The sequence below is a fragment of the Eupeodes corollae genome, chromosome 1, assembly GCF_945859685.1.
Source record: "Eupeodes corollae chromosome 1, idEupCoro1.1, whole genome shotgun sequence".
NCBI lineage: Eukaryota > Metazoa > Arthropoda > Insecta > Diptera > Syrphidae > Eupeodes > Eupeodes corollae.
Genome location: NC_079147.1, coordinates 26,528,810 through 26,538,607, shown reverse-complemented (window position 1 = coordinate 26,538,607; position 9,798 = coordinate 26,528,810).

The following is a 9,798-nucleotide window of genomic DNA, read 5'->3' as shown; positions in this document are numbered from 1 at the left end:
AAATTGTCCATGGACACTGTTAGAGAGCATCAGCTCCAACTATAGTACACCATCAAAAGAGGCTCCAGTGCTGTGATGTGAAAATCTGTGTGGACTTGGAGTTGTGGAACTGAGATTAACATTTGCCAGCAATGGTTTGCTTAGGTTAATGGTTCACTAGCACTCTAGCTTTCTGCATGGCGCACAAACGAGCGCTGGTGTGCTGGACCACCATCAGCACCGATCCACTCAGGGTTCAATCAGTCGTTTCTGAATGCACACCTTTTGGTTCATTTAAACAAGATGTATTGACCATTCCAATGGAGGAGGCTGGCTGGCTAGCTGATCTGCATTGGACAGGGACAGGGTACCTCTCTACCTACTTGATGGCGGCAGCAGCGAGCAACTGCATCAACAAGTAGGTATACGATTTCGACTGCGGCTATGGCTAAAACTGCGGCTGCCTGGTGCAATGGTCAGTTAAAGTGATGCTTAAGTATGGGCGGATTGAGGGTTCTTAGTGTGGTTGTGGTTGTTGGTGTTATTTTCCCTCAAGTAGGTAAATGATGGTGATAGGTTTTGCAGTGCCGACAGGGGAGGACAACCATTTGACATGCCATTTTACAGTGATGACTATGAACTTAGGGTCTTCTAAGTCTATCATCATATTATGCTTCTATCTATTTTGGATTGGAATTCGGTGAAGGTATATTTTATGATAAAAGCAGAGGGGTATGCATCATGATGCAGTGGGTAATGATGCTATTATGTAATATTAGTTTGCAATATATTCAATCGGAGTTATGGTAAGCAAAATAGAAGGCCAGGGTTGCCAAGCTTAAATCTTAAAAAATATAGATCTTAAGCCTTGTTACCTAAACTATTGCTCTGAGGAATTAAATTGAAAGCCTTTCCAATAATAGATTTCATATTTTTTTATCTAAATGTTTATTTAATTGTTAAGATCAAACGAAAAAGGTTTAAGGCCACTGTCATATTAAAATTAAACGTCATCTAAACCAATACTAAGAAATCATTAAGTATAGTCAAAGTTGCATCAGCCTTTTTTTCGAAAAAGTTAGATCTAATCACACAACCAACCCAAAAAGCGCACAAAACATTGACACCATAAGGGGATGGTAATCTCTTTTTACCCAAATGCCCCAAATGCCACATTTCTACTTATTACCATAATCTCCAATGTGAAAATTCTAGGGGCTAGAACAGCAATATTCACAATTGTTCTTCAGCGACGACGCACAACTTTTGATTCTTCACATTACTAGCTATTTCCAACAGCTCAAACCTTCTACCACTTTTACTATTGCCGATTGAGAAAGTGCTTCATGAACAAGCTAAAAGGACTTTAGTTTTGTAAACTGGGAGTACAAGCGTTTATTATTCCAATTTAATAAAGGGCGTTGTTTTTACTTGTCAAATGTCAAACGATGACATCTTCAAAACTGACAGCTTACCAAACGGCAGTTTATTTAAAATGAATGCTTTAATGAAGGTATAGGTTATCCGAAGTGGAAATCGAGTCATGCAATGCTGCATACTGCCACTAATTCTGCTCTTATTGCGTTCTTATATCAAGTGCCGATTGAAGCCAACAAAACTGGTTCTCCTGCTTCACCCTATCAGTTCGGTCCAGTTCGGACACAGCCCTACTGAACCGAAGGAGCTCTGCTCCGCCTTGTGCCATGACGTCCCGATTGTACAGGAGTCGCCTATCCACGGTTCTTGGTCTGACGTGGTAGATTAGCCGAACTGCCAATCTATTTTGTATCAGACCGCATTTGTCTAAAAAGAGGAATGCCTCTGTGGGAATGAAGCCGCTCAAGCGTGTACTTTCGAAATACTCGTTGTTCGGATAGAACACCCCGAAAATTAAATTGTTGGTCGAAGACATAGCCCTTACAATGTGACCTCAAACTGGTCTTATCACGAAATTGTCAATTCTGGTTGGACCCCCGGTGTATAGGACCTCATTGGAATAGTAATGTACATAAAAATATTCGGTTGTTCGATATAAGCCGGTACAGCGTCGTAAAAACTGCCGCTCGAACACCCGAAACTTCTCCATCTGGGAAGGGCAACGCTATACCACACAGGATAACCATAAACGATCATTGGCCGTATGAGGGCCATGTAGCAAATTACCTTCACTCTGGGGTCAAGCCAACTGCTAAAAAACAGCCGTTTCGTCAGAGCGAAGGTTCCCTGGCCCTGGTCAGAGCAGCATTTATATGTCTGTCGAAATATAAATACTGATCTAACCAGATACTGAGGTACTTCACTACATTTTTGCTCGCTAATCGCGAAGATCAACGATGACCATCTTGTGCCAATTCTTGCACGTATCCCTCGTGGCCCTAACCAACAGAGTCCGGAACAGAATTGTCTCCGACTTTTGAACATTTATTTTGAGTTTCCAGTCGTCGCAATATCGCTGAATCTTGTCGAAATCACGCTGCAAGAGAATTCTAATAACCTCAACCTTTCGGGCCGTTTTGTACGCAATTAGATCGTCGACGTAATTCACCGCTCCCTGTTGAAGACCATTTTTAATTGTGAATGTTGTGGTAGAAGTTACATTGCCACTTTTAACAACAAACTTTGTACTGTTAAGCATATCATAAAGTATATAAAACAATGGCTTGGTCATGCCAAGCCTGCTCAGTTATAGTTTAAAACCCTCTAACCATACGGTATCAAAGGTCTTTTCCAAATAAACCACAACAGCACCTGTGCATTGTTGTTTTGGTTTATTCCATGGGATATCAGAAACGGTTTTAGACGTAGCCTTGAACCCGAACTGTTTCCGGAATTATTTTGTCGTCCGCAGCCCACTTAGTCCGAGCCTTATTTATGATTTTTTCGAAAACTTTGCTGATGCTCGGAAGAAGACTTATCGAGCAAAGATTTGACGGGTTGGATTTTTCCTTTCCCTTTTTCGGGAGAGGATGAACCACAGCAGTCTTCCAATGCACTGGATTAGCGCATTATTAAAGAGTGTGGTGTAAATGTCAATTGCCTCCATCGGTAAATGTCTTAGTACAACGTTGGATATACCATCGACACTTGCTGACTTTTTATTTTTTATTGAGTTGAAGATGAGCTGAAGCTCAACCTTCGTCACTAACAAGGGACTTGGTTCCGTTTGCTCGGCGATTATGGCATTTGCCAAGGAATCGTCATTGAACCGCATAAAACCGCGGTTCTCAGATTGCCACTGTGTCATATCATTTCGAAGGTAAAAGTGTTCAAGTAGGGCTCTGCTTTCCAGGTCGTAGTTGGGGCGAATGCTAACATTCACCTTGTACACTTTCTTGAAAGCAGCTCCCACCGCCTCCACTTTTTCCTTCGGATCTTCAATATAAAAGTCATCGTCAAAGATGTCTTCTTCTGGATCTATTTGCGCTGTCCTGAGAACGTCTCTGTTATCTCCAGTTCTTTGCAGTTTCAGACACGGAAGGTCATTATCATTTTTTTTCCTGAATATCTTGTTGATTTTGGGGAAAATCATATGCGCTAACTATCATGACACGGGTAGTGGAGCTGAAAATCAATGTGAAAGAAATATTTACAGCCCTCTAATCTTCCAGTCATCCACTCTGATGATAAGCATTGCTCAGTTATCATAAACAAAGTAGGGAGTTTTCATTATCTTGGAATAATTATTGTGTCGGTAGCCCAGCGAAACCTGCAATTTAATTATAGAGCAAAGAGACCTTCCATTACAAATGCAGCAAAACCACTATCACACTCGTTTAATTTCAACCTTCTTCCTGCTTTATTGTTATAGACGAAAATACCAATTTCGGTAGAACAAGTTCGCAGAACTAGACGAAACCTTCATTAAGCATCAAACGGCAGCGGTTGTAAGTCTCGGGGAGTTTAATACAATTATCTCTACAGAAGGATGAACCAAACAAGAAAGCGTTAGCCATATCCGAAAACTAAGCCTTCGGCATGGTGTCCAAAGTTTGGTAAAACAGCTTTATCAGTTCGAAGCCAAAGTTATGATTCCGGAGACCGAGAAGTACGTCAAATAGAACAATCGATTGGCAGATTGGGAAAGAAATCGAAGGAGCTTAGGAACACATAGCCGGAAACCTATTACGATGGCGCATAGTAGTATGTAGTTGAGGCCTTATGTCCTGATAGGAAAAACCCACGGTCTTTGTAGCTTTAAGTATCTAAAAAACTTACTTACTTAAGGTGGCACTCAAGTCCGGGACGGACGTGGCTTCAGCCAGCTCTGTCTATAGCTATCTTCCTCCAGTTTTTCGCGCCAAGTTGGTTGAAGACTTCTCAGGCCTATACTTCATTTCTTTGCTCTCTCCAGAAAGCTAATCTCTTTGCTAGGCAGTTCACCACCAATTCAACACTGCCAGTGAGTGTTGATATTCCGCCCGTCATTGAGCGCGTTAGTGATTCTACTGTGGCGATAGTCCTAAAATACCTTAACATACATAAATCCTCTGGTCCGGATGGTATCCCCGCTATTGTTCTAAAGAGGTTTTCTTCAACGTCCTATTCCACAGGTCTCGTTCCAAGTGGATCAAAAACTGCATTTGTCCAGCCTATCCCCAAATAAGGCGAATCTTCTTCACCCTCTAATTACCGACCGATTGCACTTACGCCCCCTCTTTCAAAGGTCATGGAAACGCTAATTAATTATCATCTCAAAAAATATCTTAAAGATCGAAACCTTCTTAATGACCGGCAATACTGCTCTCGCAGCAATAATTCCACTGGTGATCTCATGGTTCATCTCACCGGCTAGTGAAACAAATCTTTACATTATTTTGGAGAAAGCACTTAATATTTCAAAAGCATTTAATAAGGTTTGGCATCACGCTTTCTTATCGAAAAAGCGTGCTTTCGGTTTGCATGAATTCCTTCTTCATTGCAATAGCAATTACCTTTCGAATCGTTCAATACAAGTAGTATTGAATAGGTTCAAGTCTAAAAACCACAAAATAAATGCTGGTGTGCCACAGGGCTCTGTTCTATCTCCAACAATCTTTTTCATTCATATTAATGATCTCCTGTCAGCAACTTTTAATCCAATACATTGTTTCACTGACGATAGTACTCTCAGCTTTTCATATTGGTTATCAGAATCACATCCCACTTCTTCGGATGTGGAACTGCAACGACAAAATACGATCAGCACATTTGATTCCGGCCTAAACAGCATTGAACAATGGGGGAAAAAAAAAACACGTGGAATTTAATGCTTAGAAAACCCAACCGTGTCTTGTGCCGTTAAAGCGAAATATACCCCCCTTGCTATTATCCATGGAGGGCACTTGCATCGAGGAAACTGAACATCTCAATATTCTCGGTATTTGTACCACCAACAACTTCTTGTTGAACTATTACATACGCGATGTCGCCAAAAATGCGGCAAGATGTTTGGCGTCTTAGGCGATGCAAGAAGTTTTTCTACCCCTCTGATCTGGCTGTTATCAACTAAACTTATACAGGTCCAAAGCTTGAGTATAACTCCAATATCTGAGATGGTGCTCCTGCAACTTATTCAAGTCTCTTGGACAGCATTAAACCAATAGCATTTAGATTGATTGATGATAATACCGTCATGGGATCATTAACGTCGCTTGAACATCGTCGAAAAGTTTCTTGTTTCACCCTCTTACCCTCATTAATATTCCCTTCGAGCCCAAATTCGGTTGTTTTGTCAAGTACAGAGATTCGATCTTCAGCCGTACTACGCAAATATGGAATACCTTGCCACACTACGGTTTTCCTAGCCATTACAATATTCGGGAATTCAAAACCAATGTGCACCGACACCTCCTTTCCATGATGACCCAGCCATTTAAGTCATTGAAATTGTATTCTTTTGACCACATCAGTTTCGCTTACAGCCCGTACAATTCGTCGTTGTATCTTCTTCTTTACTCTCCATCTATCAGACGGGCCCAAAAATTAACCGGCTATAAATGAAAACTGGCTGAGTTCCTTATAGATCGTGACTTTACATGATCGAGGTACTGTACTACTAAATTGCTTTCAAATCCAAGGAAGCAGCGTTTTGAAATAGTTATTCTCCGTTTGGTTTCAGAACTGGTGCCTTTATCTGAATTTATAGAGGTGCCTATGTTGACAAAGTCTACAAGACCAAGCATATACTTGGTCTTGACCTCATTTACCTCTAAACCCACTACACAGATATAAAGCTTTGATTTTCCATTTATGTCAATATCATCGGGGTATCTGAGTTATTGTACCTCTAGTGTTGACGATTGAGGTTTGCAGAATTCTTTGCAGAACAATTCTGAAAGTGCATCGCATTGTCTAAAACCTTTTTTGACATCAAAATCATTGTTAAGTTCTATTCCGATCTTTAAAGAGCAGCAAACATTCAAAGACTACTTCCTGAAATATCTTTTCGGATTCGGCATAAAACTGTAGATCTCCTCCATCACTAAAATGACTACCACACAAGAATTGAGAGTTGTAAGTAAGTAATTGTAACTAGTTGTCAACAGACTGTTAAGCCACCTTATTTATTTTTAAGAATTCTAAAGCCAATTTTCTCAAGACACTTATTAGACATTTAAGCATGGTATGGATGCAATTTAAATTTTTCAAAAGTTGTATTTTAAAAAACATGAAGAAACTCTGCAGACCACCAAAGATTGCCCCATCTTTTGTTGTCCAGTTACGTTAAGTTAAGTTGGTCGAAAGTGCAACAAGTCAATCATAAATATTTCAAATTGTATTACGTAACATTCCAGATTAAAAGGCAAAAACAAATCACCAAATCACCCAACCCCTCCTCATAAGCATAATAAAGCCAACCGGTGTGCAGCGACTCAATCGGTTGAATTCTGAAAGTCAGCCCGCTCGCTGAAACGAATGTTTCAATCTTCACTTACTCACGCCTTCATGTAATCAAAAACGGTTCAATTCATGAACCAAATTGTTGCACAATAGTCCAATCCACTTCTTCATAATATATGATGCCTTCAGGTGATACTTACAGAATCGACAAAATGCTCAATTCTGTGTAAACTTCAGATTGAGAACAGTGCAATGGTTATACGGCAAGTGGCAGCGGCCGGCGCGCACCTATATATAGGAACAGTGCGAGAACACATTGGTGGCTTTAGCATGGCTCAAGACGTCCATCGTCTTAGTCTTCGTCGTTATCGTCGTTGTTGTCGTTCGTATTCATCGTCATCGTCTTGGCTTATATGTACATATAGACGAACAACAAAGATGGGATTCTAGAAACAACTTTGGCCATAAATATGATGACGATGATGATGATGATGGCGGGCGAAGCGATGGCGATGGCGACGATGGTGTAGAATATGAGGCACGCTCCATTGCACGGCGAAGCTATTCATCATCGACAAGACTTTGATGGTGGCTCTTGCTTTTGCTCGGCGCTCGAGTGTGTGCAGTGCACACAGTTTATGGGCTATTTTCCAACATGATTCGGCTAAAACTGTCTGAGCTCACGTAATGCCAATACCAATGCCAATGCCAATGCAAAAGCCAGAGTCAAAGTCAAAGCCATGGTTATATTTATGCGCGATGAAGATCAAGTTTATCCGCCATATGATAACACTTCTGCTGGCCTCGACATTGTACATCATCTATCGACACACAAGATGACATATTACATGGCGCGCAGGCGCAGTACCATGATGAATCTACATATTCATACAACCACTTCACCTTCTCCTTTTCCATAAAGATACCTAACCTCTGATGCCTATTTCTATTCAACTTCAAGCCTTTAGAAGCATAAAACTGAATTCCGTACAAATTAATGGTGTCCGATCGCCCATTGAAGCTTTTGGTCATTTTTACATTCTTGTTGAAATTGTTGATGCTTCTTGGGCAGCATCAGAGTCAGAGTCAAGACATCAGGAAGTGTTAAATTAAGAATTTCAATTCACACACAAGAAGGAGAACTCTCTTTTGTAGAAATAGCCAAAGTAAGCATCAGGGAAGTAGGTTCTCTGTACCCTCATGTGTCGTAGACCATGAATTATGTTTCTCTAGTTGATAGTCATTTGATTTGAATATTCTCATTCCCATCAGCATAGAATTTGGAAAAAAAAAACTTTTAAAAATACTTCAGAAATGCAATTTCATATTTGAAATTGATAATAAGTCAATGCAATTGTTATTACCAAATGATATTTCGGTTGTTCTAAAAGATCAGATGTAGACTCACCTTAAACTATTAGCAGAACCCTACCGAACGCAGTACAGAAGAAATTTGGCCAATCAGACTGTTGAAACCAAAACTACTTAATTATAAAGATGGGAATCTTAGGCTGACATTTGTGAGAAAGTGTGCGAAAGAGCAGGCAAATATTTTTAACGAAATTGCTTCTTTTCAAAAGCATGATAGCTGTGTTCAAAAACTATGCAATTCTAACCAACAGAATTTCAAGTGCTGTCATGGTCTAAAATAAAGAGATTTGTATATATATAAAGTTCAACAGAATAATATTTATAAACTGTCAAGTTCTTTATTGCTTTGAATCAATTGATATTCTGTGCAGTTTGTTTAGGGGCCAGTTATAGCTGTCATTGGTTTTCATCATTGAAAGTTTTTTGACAGGTCGGTAATACAGGGTTTTTTAACAGGGATGATACAAAAGTAGAGCGACAAGGGCAGTGAACGACGCCATATTTATTACCACTCTTTTCACATATACGAGCCAACAACGAATTGAAATTATTAAAATTTACTACCGAGATTCGGAGGCAGTTGCCTCAACGTTAAGAGCGCTACATCCAATTTATGTTCGTCATAATCGTACTAGCAAATCAACAATTGAGCGTTTAGTGGAAACATTTTTTTTTCCAGTGATACAAGGAAGTGCTCGTAGTCTCGAGAATATTGCTGCTGCTAAGGCTTCAGTTCCAGAAAGCCCAAATGTGTCTCTCACACGTCGTTCTCAAGCTTTGGGCATCTCTGTGACTTCGTTGTGGGAATTTTGCGAAAAGATCTTGGTCTACATCCTTACAAGATTAAATTGACGCAAGAACTGAAGCCGCTTGACCACCAGAAGCGTCGTATGTTCGTGAAATGGGCTGAGTAGGTTAGGTTAGGTTAACGTGGCTGCGGATTTAGAATCCACACACTTAGGCCAAGAGAAAGGCCCATTGTGATACCACATGAATCTAGAGAATTACTTCTAACTAGTAGAACCATTTTGAGCTTTTTATAAAGCGAAGAAGATATTTAATATCCTTTTTAGCTAGTTCACTGTGATTATCAAAAGAGTAGTCCCCCAGATGAAGTTTGCGTTTGAGTGAAAGAGCAGGGCAGGTGCATAAGAGATGAGAGATTGTTTCCTCTTCTTCTTCGTCCATGCAGCTCCTACAGAAGTCATTTGAGGCTAAGCCAAGTCGTATTGCGTGTCTGCCTATAAGACAGTGTCCTGTAAGGACACCTATTAGGGAGCTAATATGAAGTCTGCTTTGAGATAACAAGTCTTTAGAGCGCTTTAGGTCCAGTGAAGGCCATATGAGTTTTGTGGCTGCGCATGTTGGTAAGCTGTGCCACCTAGAATTTGCTATCGCAAAAGCTGTTTCTTTTAGCATAAGTTTACATGTAGCTATCGGTATACCTATCTTCTCCCTTTCAGATGAAATAGGTTAGACGGTTCCATTTTTAGCGAGTTCATCGGCTCTACAATTACCTGTGATGTCTCTGTGGCCCGGCACCCAACAGAGGTGAATGTTAAATTGCTCCGCCATCTCCATAAGAGACGATCGACAATCTAGGGCCGTCAAGGATTTGGTCGAGACACC